This window comes from Panulirus ornatus, chromosome 23 (genome assembly GCF_036320965.1).
Source record: "Panulirus ornatus isolate Po-2019 chromosome 23, ASM3632096v1, whole genome shotgun sequence".
Lineage (NCBI taxonomy): Eukaryota > Metazoa > Arthropoda > Malacostraca > Decapoda > Palinuridae > Panulirus > Panulirus ornatus.
Window position 1 is genome coordinate 15,792,992 of NC_092246.1, and position 20,923 is coordinate 15,813,914.

General features: G+C 40.4%; 1 protein-coding gene across 1 annotated transcript in view; it reads left to right on the plus strand.

Annotated features, from left to right (window-relative positions):
* Nucleotides 1-8,382: 8,382 nt before the first annotated feature.
* The window catches only part of LOC139756821 (F-box only protein 21-like), a 150,379-nt gene continuing 137,838 nt past the window's right edge, over nucleotides 8,383-20,923 (plus strand). The window contains exon 1 of the mRNA XM_071676639.1: nucleotides 8,383-8,496. The gene's annotated coding sequence lies outside the window, so the exon portion shown is untranslated. The remainder of the gene's footprint in view (nucleotides 8,497-20,923) is intronic.

The window sequence follows — 20,923 nt, forward strand, 5'->3', positions numbered from 1 at the left end:
CTTGCCCCGTCTGAGGCTGGTAACTGAGGGACGAGGGATCGCGCGCGAGGCAGTGGAGGGGGTTGGTGGGTGTACAGTCGACATGTGTGTGTGTGTGTGTGTGTGTGTGTGTGTGTGTGTGTGTGTGAGTAGGGTAAGGTTCAGGATAACATTTTACCACAGACATTGATAACCACACCCTGGGAGATAGTACTATCCAGGCATTGATAACCACACCCTGGGATAACCACACAGACATCATCAGCCACACCCAGACAGACATGGTTGACCACACCCAGACAGACATGGCTGACCACACCCAAGACATCAGCCACACCCAGACAGACATGGCTGACCACACCCAAGACATCAGCCACACCCAGACAGACATGGCTGACCACACCCAAGACATCAGCCACACCCAGACAGACATGGCTGACCACACCCAGACATCAGCCACACCCAGACAGACATGGCTGACCACACCCAAGACATCAGCCACACCCAGACAGACATGGTTGACCACACCCAGACATCAGCCACAGCCAGACAGACATGGCTGACCACACCCAGACTCCCTGTAGTAAACTATGACCAGTGGGGGAGGAGTGGCGGGCCCGGGGACCTGTATCGACCATACATGAAGCAGCCGCCGCCCAGAACACCTGTTGGCTGTCTGGAAACACCTGGTAGCCAGACCTGAAACACCTGCTGGCCAGACCCGGAGCACTTTGTCAGCCAGGCCTGAAACTCCTGTTGGCTATCTAAAACGCCTGCTGGCCAGCCTGAAACACCTGCTGGCCAGCCTGGAACACCTACTGGCCAGCCTGGAACACCTGCTGGCCAGCCTGGAACACCTGCTGGCCAGCCTGGAACACCTGCTGGCCAGCCTGGAACACCTGTTGGCCAGCCCGAGACACTTGTTGGCCAGCCTGAAACACCTGCTGCCCAGCCTGTAACACCTGCTGCCCAGCCTGGAACACCTGCTGGCCAGCCTGGAACACCTGCTGGCCAGCCTGGAACACCTGTTGGCCAGCCCGAGACACTTGTTGGCCAGCCTGAAACACCTGCTGGCCAGCCTGAAACACCTGCTGGCCAGCCTGAAACACCTGCTGGCCAGCCTGGAACACCTGCTGGCCAGACACGGAACATCTGTCGCCGCTGCACCTGACGCCCTCGTCCACTCGGCGCGGTGGAACAGTCAACTTGACCACTGGTCTGTGCCGCTGGTGGGGGCCTCGATCAACAGTTCAGTGAGGGCGAAGATACTGCAGTAAGAAAGGAAGGAAAGAAAAATATATATGACCGGTAGATAAAGTAGAAGTTAAAGTTGGAGGGGAGAGGAGAATAAACATTTGAGATGCGGGAGGTAATTCTACCTCACGTTTTCCATTTAGGGAAAAAGAAAGGTTGGAGGGGGAATCTACGGATGTTAATGCCGGCAGTTGGCCAAGGTTACCTAGTGCTCCTGGCCCTACAAGCCTCAGCCATTGGGAAACAACTTGATAATAACGGAGGATAAGTTGTTAGTTACCAGAAGGACGGGGCGCGCGCCAGAGGTAAAATTGATGAGTTACGACACCAGAATGACAATGATCTATTTAAGATATTGAGCAGTAAGAGAAGATTAGGAGAGCACATAGTCATCAAAGGAGAGAAAACGCGACAAATGCTATATTGGAAATGTTTTTAACTTGTTTTTTCTCTTGTTTTTTTTTTTATTCACGTTTATACTGTGATTTGTTGAAGGAGGTGCGAGTGTGGGAGGGAGGCTTGGCGAGGCCGACCCCAGGTAACCATGACAACCGGCCGGGCAAAAGAGGGGAAGGTGAGGGGGGGTGTACGACGGAGGAGGCCAAGCCAGACACTGTCACAAGAGAAGGGGGGGTGAGGGAGGCTGCTCATACAGAGTATCTCCCCTCTCTCTCTCTCTCTCTCTCTCTCTCTCTCTCTCTCTCTCTCTCTCTCTATCTCTCTATCTATCTATCTATCTCACAAAAACCTGGACGCGGACAGAATACACCACCGACCTCCATTTCAATAACTGTTTACATTACGTTGTTGGATGAGTGGGGTAGAACATTTCAATATCCATGCGAGTAATTGGCACGGGATTTCATGCCACTCAGCTTGACCGTTGATGAACGGAAGGTAAATGGCTTATTCCGTTAATGTCCGGGGGTCTTTCTGAGGCACACTGTATGTACGTACGGTATGGTGAAGCACGAGACTTCATATAACCCGACTTAGTCGTCCGTGGTGGTACATGGCTGTGGCTGACGTGATATATATCCTTCTCCGGTATGGCAGAATCACGGTGAACCTGTTCGGGGCCACAGCACTCGCATTACGAAGACGTAGGGCTTGACTTAAGTCTACGACCAGGTCCTGCCTCGCTAGACGACCAGGTTCACCCCCACAAGACGAGTGCGTCTTGTGGCGCTATGCGACCAGGTCCCTCCCGCTCTATAACTAGGCTTTGCGGTGCTATACGACCAGGTCCTGCCAGTAGGTACACTGGTGAGGGAATGAGATTCCTACACAGACCCTTTGAACAGACTTCATGATGCCAGGCTACTCCACGGGCCCTTGGGAATGGCTAATGATCAAAGTGAATGTCAAGTCGCATCCTCCAGTTTTCTGTTAGACTTGGAACAGACTGTAGTAGTCTGTGTGTGTGTGTGTGGCGGACGCCCTAAAACTGTGGTGGACGTGGAAGATATAACCAGAAATCCCAACAGCCATGGAGAAGGCAGTAAACTCATCGTTGGCTGGCGGCAGAGCCCCAGACAGAAATGTCTTGTCGATTAACGAAAGGAAATGAACGTAGAAGACGGAGTGCGTCCCAGGGAGGAATGTCTGTGGATTAACGAAAGAGACTTGCCGTAGGAGAAGACAGAGTGCGTTCCTGGGACGAGTTAAAACGTAGGGATGAATCCCAGTGTCAGCTGTTTCCCAAAATATCCCTGGCGGGAGGAAGAAAATGTTGCACATAAAGGAAAGAGATGTCATGGCGACAGATGAAGTGAGGGGGGAAGGGGGAAATGGCAGCGATGTTGGCGGAAACATTGTATGGAAATTGTAGCAGCTGTTGCGCCGCGTTACGGGGCAGTGACATCTGCACCTCTTGGTGGGGACACAGACTGACTGTTGCGCTCCATCATAATAACGAGAGACTGTTGTCTGTCTGGTGCGCCCTCTGCTCTGCCAAGGGCGCAGTTGTGCAAGAAAGTTAACATTGAAGAAATGTACCAAAAAAAGATAACAATAAAGCAATCATGTGACGAAAAAACATACGGTTTTAGTAAACTATAAATGAACATAAATGGTAAGACAGATTTTCCTATATATTAATCAATAAAACGAAAATGGTAACAAGGATAAACTGTGTTATTCCGAGAGGCAAGTGGCCAGGGTAGCCTTGGTAAGAACCAACACCAGAAGCAGCCTAGTCCTACAGTAGCGGCTGGCGACCTCATCGTTAAAGATATGAATGAGTGGCGGTGGGCCCCGCCCGTCCGTCAATACCTCCCGGGCTTGCGGCTCCCCCTTCAGGCATCTCCACCACCACCAGGTCTTGACCTGGCCTCATCTTCGCTTCCGGAAGTCATAAGAATCCTCGATATTCCTTTTCTCTGCGCCGTGTGTAACCGGGTATACCAGCCATGGCCCAAGGGAAGGAGGTGGAGCGTCTTGAGAGAAGCGTCGAAGGCAAGCACCCAAATGGAGGGAACTGGTTAGTTACTAGTATTATCGGCGGATGGAACACCACCCACTACACAGGTATCCTGAGCCTTTCGCGTCCCACGACTCTCGCCCACATATGGAGGAAGAGGAAAGGTCGCGGCCGTTGATTCCGGTCAGAAATGTTACATGATTTTAGCTCGCATGCTCAGTATTGACTCGCAACAAATCCATTTCAACGTGAATTACTATTTTGATTTTTTTTTTCACTCGCTTATTCATATATTTCTTCCCTTGGTTTCATCATCCGGACTTTGTTTATATGTTCATGTTATATTGATTAACACTGATGAGGAAAATTGTGAACTATATAGATTTCAATAACTGATCATGAAGGAAGATTAAGAGTCGTTTGAAATATTTGTACCAGTTACGGGCACTGGTGACATCCGGCAGCTCCAATCAGTCAGTCAAGTGGCCGCATCAGTTGGCATTCAGCCAATCAAATGACCGCATTAATCGGCATTCAGCCAATCAAGTTCCCAGATTCATCGGGCGATGCCTCTTGTTTATGTAAGCAGTGAAGGGGGATCGATTTAATGTGAATGGGTCATATACGCAGTGAGAGCTCGTGATGGTCTTTGAATTAAAGTGAACACGTAACGAAGATGGTTAAGAGTGTTTATTGGTGGTTATAACCAGATGTTGACGGCCTGGCAGTCGATACCCATAATGCCCAAATTATCAACAAACCAGCCAACCAGTTTAGGGACACCACTGGCGAGTTGCATATCGCTGCTTAGGCTCCAGCTCGGGTATCCCTGGTAGGTAGAAGACCCGGTGGCCAGGATGATGATTGGCTGTTGAACTGATCAAGTAAACTTCGCGCCAAAACCGACTGGAGGATATATAGCAGAAGGTCTAACTGTCAACGCCATTGTGACCCGCATGATTTGAAAGGTACAAGCTTAGCGCTCGCTCCTTGAGCACGCAGGAAAGATGAAATGTCGTTCGCCAAGGGTGTGCACTAGAGGTTGATGTTGAAAAGGACATTTGGGAATTTCCATTGAAAGTGAAACTGGTCAGTAATGTTCCCCGTGGTTCTACATACAATTTTACACCAGAGCAGTATTTGGTATATACAACACTACTATCCTAACTACTCTTGACCAAAATTGGTTAGTCCAGATTGACCTTAATTACAGTAGACTAAACCTGGTTAGTCCATAAATGACTTGTAATTACCTTAGACTGAATTTGGGTAACCTTGATTTACCGCAACCATCTTCAACCAGACCTCTGTTAACACGGACCGACCATAAACCATCCTGGTTTACCCGAGACTGACCCCAAATACCCTGAACCAAACCCGTAACCCAAACTGACCTTTACTCGCTATCAGACCCAGTTATCCAACGGACTCTCATCACTAGACCAAACCCAGTCAAACCCGGGATGACCCCCAACTAAACCCAATCTAGTTAAGTGAAACTGACCCATTTTACACTAGACCAAACCTGACTACTACAATTACATCTAATAAGTCGAGACTGAACCCAGATTTAATGGACCAAAACTAATTAGCCCAGACCACTAGAACTGACCTCACAGAAGAGAGTAAGAGATCCACTCGGGTGTCGGGTCATGCTGGCACCGCTGATGACCTCTCCACCTTCCAACTGGACACACGGGCGCGACGCCACGGAGCACCGTAACGACACCTAGGCTGCCTCAGCCTTCCCGCGCTCGCCAACAATGTCCAAGAAATCTTGTGTGCCTTAATTAAGGATAAGATTCTTGAACACTGCTTGAGTGGTAGTATGGAACAACCACTGAATAACATAAAACCCATGTATTGTTTTTTTCAACCGTTGCAAAAAAAAAAAGAAAGATATATGGACACGTAATTCCGCCCTCAAGCGATAGTTTAAGAATCTGTTTAGGAATGTGATAACGAATTAACAGTTGTGGGTCATAGCAATTACCTTGTTTTGTTTTCAGTCAGTGTGAGATGATGCTCCTTATTTGGTAGCTTATTAAGTTCACGTGACACCCTTCATATCACACTGACAAGGGTAAAGGCATTTCTGTTACCGATTTTCTTATCTAACAACACTTGCTTTTCTTGGTCGAGAGAGTCTATGTATGATTTCATTTACGATGATATTTCGGATCTGTGATTTTGTGTTTGGAACTATACTAGTATGTTTTAGCGTCCGGCAGTCAGTCATGTGCTTGTGTTGAGCTTGGGCCGGGTCAACGTTTGGAAATAGACACATTTGAGTTAACGCTAATGACCAGGTGGCTAACAAGACCTAACTAAACTCAAGTCAGTCACAATGGTAAACTGTTTACAGAACAAGCGGCGACCACAACGCGGCCTTTTCAGCTTCGCTTTACCATGGTTGGTCGAGGGATTCTTAATCTGTCATCCACTTGTGTTGAATCTCCGGGAGCTGTGCAATCAGAGCAGAGTGCTCGCTTTTTAACAAGCAGAATGTGGTGCGAATTTTTTGGAAAAAAAAAAGAAATTCGGTTGTAAATGACTATTGCGCCAGAGACTTGAGAGAAAAATGATGGCGATGGAGAAAGCGATTGGGTAGCCTAGCTCTCCCATTCGAGCCATGCCATCAAAGATGGTAATTGTCCATCATAGAAAAAAAAGTTTGGTCGGCGCCATTTCTGAGCTGATGGGAAGACAGCGGGGTGGATAGTTTCGTCCCCCATTTACACTTCCCTTTTTTTCCTAACTCAAGTGTTCTATTTTGTACCCGTGTGGCCTATGCCCTTGCTCTGGGAAGGTGTCCTTGTGTTTTCTGTGCCACTTTATCTTCGCTTGCCGTTCTGGTATGTAAATGACTCGTTGCTATCGCACAATTTACTTCAGTTGTTTGTTATGTCTCATCATCTCTTCTGTTGGAAAGGGTGTCAAACAATTTTCTTTTTCTTTTTTTTCATGTCTGTGATATTTGAAACTTTGTCATAATGCACGCCAGGCAGCGCTGACTGCTTGGAGACTTTGTCATTTGTGTTTCTATATATCAATCCATTTTAGCAGTCACGTACTTGTGTTAAGGTTAGTGGAATGGTTTTGTGTCTACCTTGTAAGTTCCCCTTTATGAAGAGTGTTGAAATATATATATATGATTGAATTATAACAGCTGTTTTATTGATTTTTTTTACCTTGGAAATACATAATCTCAAAAGTGTTCTATCATTCACTGTTCTCATCCCTTTGAATCAGCTTCTGGCATTAAAATGACTTATTTTTGAATAAAGGTAATGGAGTTCATTGATTTGATTGATACAGTATATATACACTTATCAATACTGCATATACATGTATTATGCATTGATCACAATACACGCTCATTAACATCCGACAGAGTCGACAAATTTTTCTTAAAATCTCTCCTTTTGGAATCTGTATCTAGTCAAATTAATTGCTTCTAAAACATTGTTTCTTTACATTTTTCTTTGAAAGTCCTACATCTCGCATCCGAAAATTTTCTTGCTTTAATCTCTCTCTATGATATGCAATTAACCTAAACACACTGTGAATACTCGCCAAAATAGCTAAGTGTAACTTCAAAACTTAGATTTTTTCACAACTTGATACTACAGAAGCTGTCAAGAGTTCTCATCTGTAATTAACTACAGCACATTACAATAAAGTTTGTGGATCAAACGTTATTTTGATGCTCTTCCACCTTCGGATTACGTTGATCTGGCCGTTCCATAAAAGGTAGGTTAATGTGTGAGGATGCTGGGTAAGATCCACTGGTATGATAATCTAATTTTAACATTTTGCTCATAAAAAAAAGATTGCCACAGGTATGAGCTCTCCAGAGATCCGGTGAATTAAACGCCATCAAAATTGACCTTTTCGTTTGTCTGAACCGATGTATGTAGGAATTACCATATTTGCAAGGATTTTTCTTTCATTTGAAGTCGAGATAAAAATAATCAGCCGGCAGACTACTATTTGACCCACTGGTTCCAACCTCCTCGGCAAATGACCTCTCCTTAAATTTTGCTACCGAAATTCTCAATTTTAACCCCTTTCTCTTTTCCATATGAAGTTTGGTTAGCGCATCTGTTCTCAAAAAGTGTCTTCCTTGTATATACCCTGATTAGTCCAGGTCAGGTTACCCAGGAGCTCTGTCCAAAGGCCTCTGCAACCTAAGGCTGCGCAACTTCCAGTTGTTGGGAAATGTGGACTCCTTTGGCGTAAAATCTTAAATCGAGACTGCTGTACGCCCTCCCAGTGATACACCCTTGCTAAAGGTGACCACTTGTGGCGTTCTCTCGTAGGAGTTCACTTTAGGAATATATATATATATATATATATATATATATATATATATATATATATATATATATATATATATATATATATATATAATGCGTGCGTGTGTTTTGGATCACAAGATTATTATAAGCACGTCCACATATGTTCATAAATGTTATACGGTAGGAAAATGTAATACAACATTTAGTGTTTGTCTTATTACCGATTGCGTTGTTCATTTGTGCATTTCATAAAACATCACATCCATAACAATAAGCAGGATTTTAATACATTTCAGTTCAAATAGAAAGAACGTGATTACAGCCATTAAAGGCTGTTGAGTTATTCCACAAAACATGTAACAGCATCTTGGAAAGTGTGAACTGAATCTGTCTCGAAGCTTCACTCGAGCTTCGAAACTATTCGATGAAGCATTGGTGCCATATTGCTAGCTGCTAAACCGGTCCGACCCAGTCGGTCCACCATCAGTGACCAATACAGCAGTGAAGAAGTACTATCGTAATCTCGCAGACGTCGCAAAGGTAAGTTGATAGCTTGTCATTAGTTGTGATGACCCTACGAAGTTGACACTCGGAAAGAATGGTTGGTTTATCGATGACTTCCACACTAAACTCCAAATAATGGCATCATTCACCTAGTCTAGCCTTGTTTGGCCGGTAGACATAGCAGACATTTCCTCTTAATATTTCACTTTTATCATCATTAGTTGAAATCTGAAAATACTATAGAGGTGATGCTAAACTGCAATTGAAGTTACTTCTTAAAATTTCTGTCCTGCTTGGGCCACAAGTACATGAATCCCGGTACGTAATTTGACAGTTTAGCTCCGCATCGACACTTTTAGGAAATGCCTGCCTATAGTGTAGTGTTTTATATAGGTTGAATTCAAGTATTTTACTAAACAATGTTAGATAAGGTAATAAGCGTTATGTACATCAGGGTAAATGATTTGGTTTTGGAGGGTCAACCTTCCTCCCCGACTCTGAACTTAGAAACTTTAGAGAAACTTTAGCATTATATTTGTTTGTTTACAGCAGGCGCCACGTAAATATGGAAGTAAATATGGTTACTTTTCAACGTGACAGTTATCTCGTATCCAGAGAAAAAAAAAAAAAGAACGGAAATAGGCTGAGTACAATGGCATGTTTTGACTAATGAGCATAATCATGTCTTGAGTGTTAAGGATGTTAGATGAAGTTTTTATAAGTCATCTTTTATTTTATATGTGCATTACTTTGACCCCAATTTTTCCGTGATATACTATTGTCGTCCAGTTACATATCGTTCAGTAAAGTATAATGCTCTTAGTCATACTCGATGGGTATATTTGTAATGACGACGAATTAGATATTGTACCTATACCATAATTGGGCATTTTTTCAAAGCTATGTCCGTTGCAGAGGCTGCTCTGATAAATTACCTCAAACTATATCCGATGGGAATAATACACCCGTTGCTTTGTGCTCAAGACGCATGGCCGGGAAGGGGGGGGGGGGGGGAATATTATGAAAATATAGCAATTTGAGTTGTTCAGACAAACTGAAACATGAAATTCGAAAAAAAAATTGGGTAACTTTCTTTTTGTTATAGGTTATCTAGATCCTTTGTTGACGCACTTCTGTTATAATAGTGACTGGTATATTTGGGCGCAGAGACGAGCCAGCTATCGCTCACAAACTTAACTTAGATTTTGAGTCCATGGTTTATAGTAAGATGAGGTAACCTTCATGGAAAAAGTAATAATTTAAGCAAAGTGACCTTGTACCAAAACATGATTTATAAATATTATAAATTCCTTTCATACCTTAAACTGCAATGCACTTTTAAATTCATAGAATGCTTGTAGTTCAATCGAAATTTTGCCAAATATAAATGAGTGCATTTACTCTTCTGTTAATCAAATCTTTAGGATGAAATCCCGTTGTATAGGCAAGGCGAACGTCTGCATTGGACCAAATACCAAGTTAATGGTGTGTGGTTATCGTCTGTATGTACTCGTATCTGTAGGTATTCAGTGAACCTTCATACTATGGTTGGAAGTAAATATGGTCACTTTTCAACATGACAGTTATCCCGTATCCAGAGAAAAAAAAAAAAAGAACGGAAATAGGCTGAGTACAATGCGACAAATTCCCTTTTTTTTCTTGTTTACAGCGTAATAAAAAGATATTTGAGTTGATCTGATGCTGGGAAGAATTTATATGTCCAGTTTTTCACTGTTCACTACAATGTCACTAGATATTTAAATACACTTGAGAGTCTCCATTTTTGTGTGCCGGGTAAGTTGTTGAACGCAGCACAACCACAGTCACGGTCGCTTTGCTGATCAGCACAGTGAAGTGTTGTAAGAGAACAATGTGTTGTCTGGAGAGAGAGCTCTGGCGGTTAAAGGGACTTTTCGAACTTACCACCTCTGTCGTCCCTCCTCTTCCGTGTTTGGAGAGAATGGGAAGACTGCTGGTGCTGCGTGAACACGCTGACACTCTGCATTAGGTCAGCAAGAGTCAGCGATGCCGTAATTACTTGGCTGGTCTGGCACAGCGGTAGTGCATTGTAGCTTGTGTCGTCTTCCTCCAGGGAGTGGGCTGCGGTGAACTGGTGCTGCAGATGCTGTAAAGTGCGGCTTAGCAGCTGTAAGTCCTGATGGACAGCGATAGGGCGTCTTTGTGCTGTTAACAGCGGGGAGTGAGCTCAAGTAGACTGATGCGGCAGCAGCAGTCGTTGGAATCCTATGGCGAGTCGGTGACATGGTGGTACAGCAGTAGAGGCTGTGTGTGTGTGTGTGTGTGTATGGCGCTCATGGAACAGCAGCAGCGGTTTTGGCAGGAGCAGGGGATACTGTAGGACGTAGCAACTTTGTAGGCTGGAGCTTTCTCGTAGGCCCGTCACCGTCAGTTGTGTCGACCTGCACAGGTCATGGTAGAGTTTAGTACTACGGTAACACGGGTGTTCTGTGCCTTCAACAAGGATGAGGTGGACATTGCCAGGTGAGGTGACTGTAGGTGCAGAAATCCCAGTGACAGTTGTATTAAAATGGGTACGGCTACACTGTAACATTCATTGGGCTCAGCTCTAGTAGAACTTGACATCTGGAGAGTACGCTATTAAAGACAGTTGTACGGGTCTAACTGAAGATGTGATTGCTCAATAGCCGACATTGGAGGTTGTGTTGGCATCAGATTTGCAACTTTGCCTGGCACTCGAATGTATATTTTCCCAAATAAAATCTAATATGGGATGTCAACAGAAATTAAAGCTTCACGGTAAAGTGTGGTTGTGCCGTCTGTATGCAAGTAAATGCAACTGTGAAATGAATAAATTAATCCATGAAAAAGAATAGTGGTTGGGCGGAACGCGATGCTTTTAATTTCGATCGGGCGTCGCCATGGAATTTGGAGGGGAGATTATGGACATGTATCACATTCTTTTAGTTACGTTTTGGAATATTTGAGTCCTGTTGGTTTGAGACGAAAGGTGTGATTAGTAGTAAGGGACACAAGATTGTAAATATATTAGTTTGAGGTGAAATGTGAGATTAAAGGGAAAGGACAAGAGATTGTACACAAACCAGTGTGTTTTGTCATATGGTAATTACGGAAAGGGGGAGGGGGTTTACGTCACGTAATATCGCGTTATGAGGTAATATAGGTAGTAAAACTGAAGTTTTACATAGATAAACCACATTAAGAAAAAATTGTAAAAATGAAAATAGTGCTATAGGAATGATAGCATCGAAGTGTAGGTTAGACACTACAGAGTTGCTTAGGGGTCCTCACTGTTGTCTAGCCTCCGGTTATTTATGGTGATGTAAAAGATGTTTTAAGGAATAAGTAACGTTGCCTTTTAGTATCCATGGATAAGCCTAGACCCTCCCTACATATAGAATGGATTGGTAATTGTCAGCCGGTGTAAAAGTAGTTAGTTGTGACCGGACCTTCCCCTAAAATACAGCTTTGTAGATCCGTTGGAACGTAGACATTTCACTACCTTCCCCTTCATGTATCATGAACAGTACCAGGCACTGTAGATGATAAAGCTAGCGAGATGTAAGGATGTGAGGTGCTAAAACGGGACTAGCCAACTAGACAGGAAATAGAGGTTGTAGTCCGCCGATGGATGCGACCCTAATTCGGGGAGGGCTTGGAGACTTGACCTTTGACTGAACGGCAGCCAGCTCCAAGAAGCGTTTGTGAGCTGTCACGGCTTCCTTTTTTCCGTCCTGAGGAACATGCTTTCCTTATACTGTAGAGGAGTCTTATCTTGCCATCTTTCTCCTTTCACACTTCCACTTGAGTGGTTGGTGCAGGAAGGTGCAACAGGAGAGGCTTTTATGGGTGACGAATGAAACGAGTTGAAATTCTAAAAGCTGTTCGTGTTAGAAAGGAATTGGCAGTCATGAATATTTCCGTCAGGCACGTAAAACTACACCAATACACTCTGTATACATTGTATGATAGGTACCATCCATCATAAGATCCTAAATTGGATTTTATTGTTTCGATATTATAGTTACTCGTTGCTGTTCGTCAGTATCTTTTTGTTTCAAATGAAAGGCATCAGAGTGCAAAGGTAAAAATGAGATAAAATTTTGTATGAAAATTAAAGTCGTGAAGAGGATTGGTAAATAAGGAGCAAAAATGTGAAATAGATTATGAAGGGAAGCAATATAATTTTTTCGAGACCCAGATTAGACTGTGGAAGAGACTGTGAGTTAATAATAGAGCAGATTAAAAGAACATTAAGGTGGACTGAGTGATGTAGTTTTAAAAGAAAAAATGGAAGCATGATCTTCAAAGCTAGAATGTTGAAGCGAGAGATGGAAATGAGGGCACAAGCCAATGTACCCAGTTCGTATGTTCATTACTGCTTGGACCTGTAGCGAATTGTAATATATTTTTAAGATAATTGGCCTTATTGTAATTCATCGAAATCTTGACTTTGTTATCGTACCTAATAACAACCTCTTCCTTCCCCTTTCTCCCGAACGTGTACCTATTTCCAAAAACCCATTTCCTTCAGTGGTAAGCAGCATATACTTGGTCTCCAGTTGTTAATATGATTGATACATTTCCACCATTATTGTTAAAAATAGATGCCTAACATATTGGCAGACACACAAATACTCAAGATAAATCTCTTTCCCTTAAACTTTCTCATACTTTTCACTAATGTGGATAGGGCATGACCTATTTGATATTCTGACCCAATTGCATTAGTGATTCAATGAGAGAAGTATTATCCCTCAGAAAATTTTATTTCTTCATTCTTCACATCCTCTCTCATCTAGTGTATCTCTGACTGTACTTCTACGAAGAAAAATTTTTAAAATATAACAAAAATTCATCCATATTATGTCCATGCTATTTCTTTACCATATTTCTTAAAAACACCTTTTTGATAATATATACCATATCTCATTTTGGCGTCAACATCTCTCAACCTAAACCACACAGCAAACTCTATATCCTCCATTCAGAAAATCTACTCAGGCAAAATAAAAAACATTCAAAGTGTTCGTAGTTTATTGACATGAGGTGAATGTGAATAAATTGAGATGTAATGATGATAGCATGTCTTTAAAACAATTTAAGAGTACTCATACAAGATATGATAGTATGCCATCAGTGACTGTAATATAGATTCATTATAATATAAAAGTATTTACTCATAACCTGGATTTTTTTATAATTAATATGGTACACCAGAGCACCACTAAATCACACAGATATATTTCAATACCTCAGTTGATCAAATGAATGCATTACAAATTTCTTAGTATTAAAAGAGAATAAGAAATGATTTGAGGCAAATGAAAAAAAGTACACTTGGCAATTTCAGCCAATAAATGATTCACTAATACAGATATATTGCATACAGATATTGCTGATATACAGATACTGTAACAAAATAACTATACATTGTATGTTGTATGAATAACATTAACATGGATTGAATGCACTAAAATAGTAGTATAGCATTTCATCACTTTTGTACAAATAAGACTATTGCTATCCCCCAATAACCCCATACAGAGTACCAGTGCAGCAGTACACTGATCTAGGAATGCACAGAAGGTTGATGACCGATTTTTCAAACCTAACATAAAATATAATTTATAACAAAGCACTTGGTGTTAATACAGTAGTCAAATAGAATATAATAAAATATGTGTATATTTCTTTCAAGCCTGTTTGCCTTTCCCATCTTTTGTTAAGTATCATCAAAAACAGCTTTCATTGGAGGGGGTGGGAACTTGTAAAGGTTCCTACCACTACTCCTACTTTTAGAAAGTATTGCTAACAGAAGGAAAGATTTCCAGCCCCCTTCCCTGCTTCTCATAGTTACCTTATATGACCTGCAGAAGATTAATGGGTGGTATTCTTTCTTCCCTGTACCATGGGTTAAAATATTAATAAATGAATGAAATATATACTTATGCTGATAACAGTGAGTCAGATATGCTCCTTAGAGTTGCTGGCAAAAAAAAAAAATATGCAAGGAATAACAGACTTGTGGTCTCTTAAAATGTTGCATGCTCTCAGATCGTAGTTCACCCAGTCAGTCTAAAGAGATGCTTTACACTCGTTGAAAGAAATGTTTGTATTAGATACATTTGATAATTAAGAATCGGTACACTGTAAGAATGACAAAAATTACTAAAAGTATTTAAACAAAAGCATTTCAAGATACAGGGAAGAGTAGGGGAGGAAGGAATGATGCCTACCATAATTAGCTGAGGTATTTTGATGATACAGAGTGATTTGACTTCATTCTTTCTTATACTGAATACCCTCATTCCCCCTAAAACTTGAAAAGTTGTGGATATTTTGTGTGATGCTTGGGTATGGATTGTGTAATACATGATCATGGGAATCTTACATAAAACATAATTCTCCAAGATTTTAGATTTCCAGTGCAGCATGATCTCTCAAGCAGTGCTCAAGTGCACTGTACTCTGAAATAGCAAAAAAATATGCTTATGGCATTCTTAACATAAGTATTTGGCTCACAAATATTATTGATAAAATATGAAAAAAGATAAACATTATTTCCCGTTGCTGTACAAAATTCAATTCTTTTGAAATTGTATCTAAATTCTGAAGGTAATCAGAATGTGGAGAGTTGATGAAATGAATGTTTTATGTAACAAGTCAACAATAATGATAATAATAGTCTTTGTATGTGTATGTATATGTGCGTGTATGGGCGTTTATGTATATATATATATATATGTGTATATGAGTGGATGGGCCATTCTTCATCTGTTTCCTGGTGCTACCTCACTGACTTGGGAAACAGCGATTAAGTATAACAAGTTAAAATATAAAAAAATATATATATATAAATTAAAGAGAGATAAATAGTTTAATAAATAGAAAGATAGATATATATGTTCACAGATTGGTGGTAATGTACACCATCTGCAAAAGGTAACACTACAAATGAAAAGCTACCTTTAGTTAGGCTAAATGGTCATTGGACGGAAAAGAGTACAATTTCATCCCAAAGGAGCCTACCATATCCTATTGCTACATGGAGCATAAACTCAGAACTGCAGTAGACTTATGAAAAGAGTACAAAAGTTACTTAAAAATAATAATAATAGATTTAATGATAGTGTATGCAATGGTTCGGAAAAATCTCATGCCATCATCATTAACATATTTGAAGATTTGCACCCAGGTTGCCTGGATGGAGTATCACAAATCATATTAAAAAAGGCTCAGAGTACAATATTGAATATTTAATGTTGTATTTGCCTTTTTGTCAGAGGTGAAACTGTGAACATGTACGTTCTCAAAAAAAAAAAAAAAAAAAGAGCCTTTGATCAATTCCTGGCATAAAGTTACTCAAAAACTCTCATGTAAGTTGTCTTAAATTACATACAAACTGTACATGCAAGTACTATAAGACTAAATTTTAAGTTCGAGCAATACATGTCAGTACACTTACAAATACACATGTCATTTATCTTTATGAAAACATTAAAGTGAACACAAGGAAAACAGAAATATCAATTTGACATCATTATAACATGAAAACATAAACACCAATTTACATATTAGGTAAATGAAATGCATGCTGAAAATAGGCAAATAAGGGCTTTGAAAATTTGGTTCTCAAAAAGTTTCTTGTACTCTGATGCTATCAGATATTTTACCATTGTGTAAAATAAACAGTTCAGAATACACTGGAAATTTATGATAGTTATAAATTATAAATGAATTGTTACATGGAGGTAAATGGCAGAAGCCCACCACTTTATATTTTGTATCACATTAGTCCAGGATTAAACAAAGTGTTTTAGTGTATTCTGTTTTTTGATTTGTTTTGTAAGACAAATCTCAAATAATCAAAATACAAAATAGTGTGATATGAACTTCGAAGAAATCGATCATCTTTGTGTAATGCACCTTGAAATATAGCATACACTTAAGAATATTAATTTATTACTTTGTTTTTTACACCAGTTTCATTTACACGTGGTTAGTATAGTTAGTTTAATATGACTTCACAGCAAAACTCATTGCCAAATGTGATTTATGCATGCAAGATTACCAAGAATTATATCTTGAAATAGCTAAGTATGCTTATATTGATAAATAAGAAACAAAGATGGCTGGGGCATTAATTCCTTATTGGTTTAAACCTGGAGCAGTTAGAGTAAGGATATCTCTCTAGGGTAAAATAGATAAAACTGATTTGGACAGTGAAGGTAATAAAAACTGGTGTTCATGTTACATGAACACTTGTTTCTGTTACCTATTCTATCTCGATCAGTATCTCTCACTGCTTCTATAGTAGTATATTTATATTTTATTATACTTTGTCGCTGTCTCCCGCGTTTGCGAGGTAGCGCAAGGAAACAGACGAAAGAAATGCCCACCCCCCCCCATACACATGTATATACATACGTCCACACACGCAAATATACATACCTACACAGCTTTCCATGGTTTACCCCAGACGCTTCACATGCCTTGATTCAATCCACTGACAGCACGTCAACCCCGGTATACCACATCGCTCCAATTCACTCTATTCCTTGCCCTCCTTTCACCCTCCTGCATGTTCAGGCCCCGATCACACAAAATCTTTTTCACTCCATCTTTCCACCTCCAATTTGGTCTCCCTCTTCTCCTCGTTCCCTCCACCTCCGACACATATATCCTCTTGGTCAATCTTTCCTCACTCATTCTCTCCATGTGCCCAAACCACTTCAAAACACCCTCTTCTGCTCTCTCAACCACGCTCTTTTTATTTCCACACATCTCTCTTACCCTTACGTTACTCACTCGATCAAACCACCTCACACCACACATTGTCCTCAAACATCTCATTTCCAGCACATCCATCCTCCTGCGCACTACTCTATCCATAGCCCACGCCTCGCAACCATACAACATTGTTGGAACCACTATTCCTTCAAACATACCCATTTTTGCTTTCCGAGATAATGTTCTCGACTTCCACACATTCTTCAAGGCCCCCAGAATTTTCGCCCCCTCCCCCACCTTATGATCCACTTCCGCTTCCATGGTTCCATCCGCTGCCAGATCCACTCCCAGATATCTAAAACACTTCACTTCCTCCAGTTTTTCTCCATTCGAACTCACCTCCCAATTGACTTGACCCTCAACCCTACTGTACCTAATAACCTTGCTCTTATTCACATTTACTCTTAACTTTCTTCTTCCACACTTACCAAACTCAGTCACCAGCTTCTGCAGTTTCTCACATGAATCAGCCACCAGCGCTGTATCATCAGCGAACAACAACTGACTCACTTCCCAAGCTCTCTCATCCCCAACAGACTTCATACTTGCCCCTCTTTCCAAAACTCTTGCATTTACCTCCCTAACAACCCCATCCATAAACAAATTAAACAACCATGGAGACATCACACACCCCTGCCGCAAACCTACATTCACTGAGAACCAATCACTTTCCTCTCTTCCTACACGTACACATGCCTTACATCCTCGATAAAAACTTTTCACTGCTTCTAACAACTTTCCTCCCACACCATATATTCTTAATACCTTCCACAGAGCATCTCTATCAACTCTATCATATGCCTTCTCCAGATCCATAAATGCTACATACAAATCCATTTGCTTTTCTAAGTATTTCTCACATACATTCTTCAAAGCAAACACCTGATCCACACATCCTCTACCACTTCTGAAACCACACTGCTCTTCCTCAATCTGATGCTCTGTACATGCCTTCACCCTCTCAATCAATACTCTCCCATATAATTTACCAGGAATACTCAACAAACTTATACCTCTGTAATTTGAGCACTCACTCTTATCCCCTTTGCCTTTGTACAATGGCACTATGCACGCATTCCGCCAATCCTCAGGCACCTCACCATGAGTCATACATACATTAAATAACCTTACCAACCAGTCAACAATACAGTCACCCCCTTTTTTAATAAATTCCACTGCAATACCATCCAAACCTGCTGCCTTGCCGGCTTTCATCTTCCGCAAAGCTTTCACTACCTCTTCTCTGTTTACCAAATCATTTTCCCTAACCCTCTCACTTTGCACACCACCTCGACCAAAACACCCTATATCTGACTACTCTCAACAAAGTCACTGAATTCATGTTCAGATTGATAAGGTGATTAATGTATTGACACCCCTTGGTTGTTAACCAGGTTACATCATGATCACATTCACTCTCAGCAGACAGTACCCACATGATTCAAACATGGCCACAACCAGTCATTGCCATGTAGTCACATGAAAAGTGCCATAAGTACCTGAAAAAAATGAAAATGAAATAAAACATCCCAATTTAGCAGTCATATGTATATGCAATGATACAGGTTGCATTACATTGAGGTGAACAATCCATTTAATTCAGTAACACTTTATAGGGGTCACAGCCTCACAGGCCTTTGGAATACCCAAACATAATATTGGTTGTTTGCATTTTTGTTTCATTTCAGTCCTGGAATTGATTTTGTGAAATCATGGAGGATGTCCCATATTTTCCAAGTCATAATGATGTCAAATTGGTGTCTTAACCATAAAGATCTTCTAAATGACTAGCATACCCCCTAATTCACAGTTGGCCTATGTATTCACATTGAGGTAAAGATCCTACAAATCAAGGTGAAACCTTAAGCATCAATTACTTTTTGAATAGAGGGCTAAAGATACCACTTTCTGGTAACAGCTGACTCCTATACAATTTATGCTTCAGACAAATTTGATTCTTCTTTGAAGTTTCATTTTAATGTTCAGATGATTTCATCTAGTTCACTGAGACCCATGTTTCATTTTGACCGTACAGCCTGTAAATGCTAAATCATCTTGCCATACATGTTTCACAACACATTTTAGTATTAAGCTTCACATAATATTTTGTACACAAAAGTAGTGCAACAAAATCAAACCTCATGATGCATGGACTGGAGGTACATTTTTACAAATGTGCAGTTGATCGAAGAATAATAAACCTCACAATACATAAATATTTGACATATGCAGCTCACTTGTACATTACAATTCTGTGAGAGGTAAATATTTGATATTTGGCATGATTTTTTTTTGTTTTTCAATTAAATTCATGGATTTTTCTAACATGATCATTTGGTGCTTGTATCGGTGTTCACCTTTTGGTCAAAGTTGAGGAAAGTGAATTTTTTCTTTAATGGTCACTTAGAATTACAGTGGTATTAGCCATTGTTGCCTCAACTTTTTTTCATCTCGATTGTATCATCAAAGTCATTGGTTCTTCTATATTTGGTTATTTAGTGCCTGTGATTTGCTGATATTTTTGGAAGGTCAAAGTAAATCAGAATATGTGGGGGTGGTACAGATCTTCATTGGGCCCATGCTATAATTAAATCTAGATATGTGTTTAAAGGATAGACAAAAATTTTCAGGAACACAGCCTAATGTGAGGTTTGGATTTAAAACAGTGCTGATTGGATACAAACACCTTTGATTTTGTTTCCCCCTTAAGCCAAGTGTCAATTATAGTATTAAAAAAGTATCCCACAATAGTTTGAACACTCATGTGATTGCTCTCATGTAAGCAAGAGCAACATTTATCAAAATCATGTAGAAATTATGTGCAATTGGCAATTATACTGCTTTGAAATATATTTCGGTAATGCAAATATAGCTTGTGACAACGGTAAGATGTCAAATTCATCAAAAACAAACACCATCTATTATGCCTGGCATCACTGTTACATTTATAGAAACAAAGGAAATTATCACTTTAAATCTAGTTAATAACACTAATGCAGATTAAATATAGTTTTACGTATAAACAAGCAGACTGCACACTTATCAAAAATACTTGTGCAAAAATATGCTGCATTTATATATGTATACATCTATATACAGGCAAAGGCTGACTTGGTACTTGGCAATTAATTATTTACAACTACAAATCATTACATTGTAGAGTAACATGACTAGTGAAAATCACTAAGACATGAAGCAGAACTGTAACATTTTACAACATTTGCCATGTTTACCACAGGTATTAAGACCGTTGAACATAATTTAAGAGAGCAGTGAGGAAAGAAAGCTTATTTTAACACAAACCAAAATAATCCCATAACTTTACACAAATGATTATTACACAGCACTGGTCAGAGATGCATAACTTTGTTACACAAAGAATAGTATTAGCATTAGAGATGCTCTCTATTATCCAAGATCATGCTAGTAAGGGAACTAGCAGCACCTCTTCCTCATCATCACATTACATTAACTAAGTTCTTGTGCTCCTCACAGCAAAGCTAATAAATATATATGAAAAATGTAGTTATGTTTTCAACAATAGCCTGACAGTGTAAAGTGAATAAAAATTAGGGAAGGTAGCAGTAACTGATATGAATGATTGACACAATTACACGAGATTTGCTGTACCTTGTGTTCTCAAGAATCCAGCTACAATACTAGGATTGCA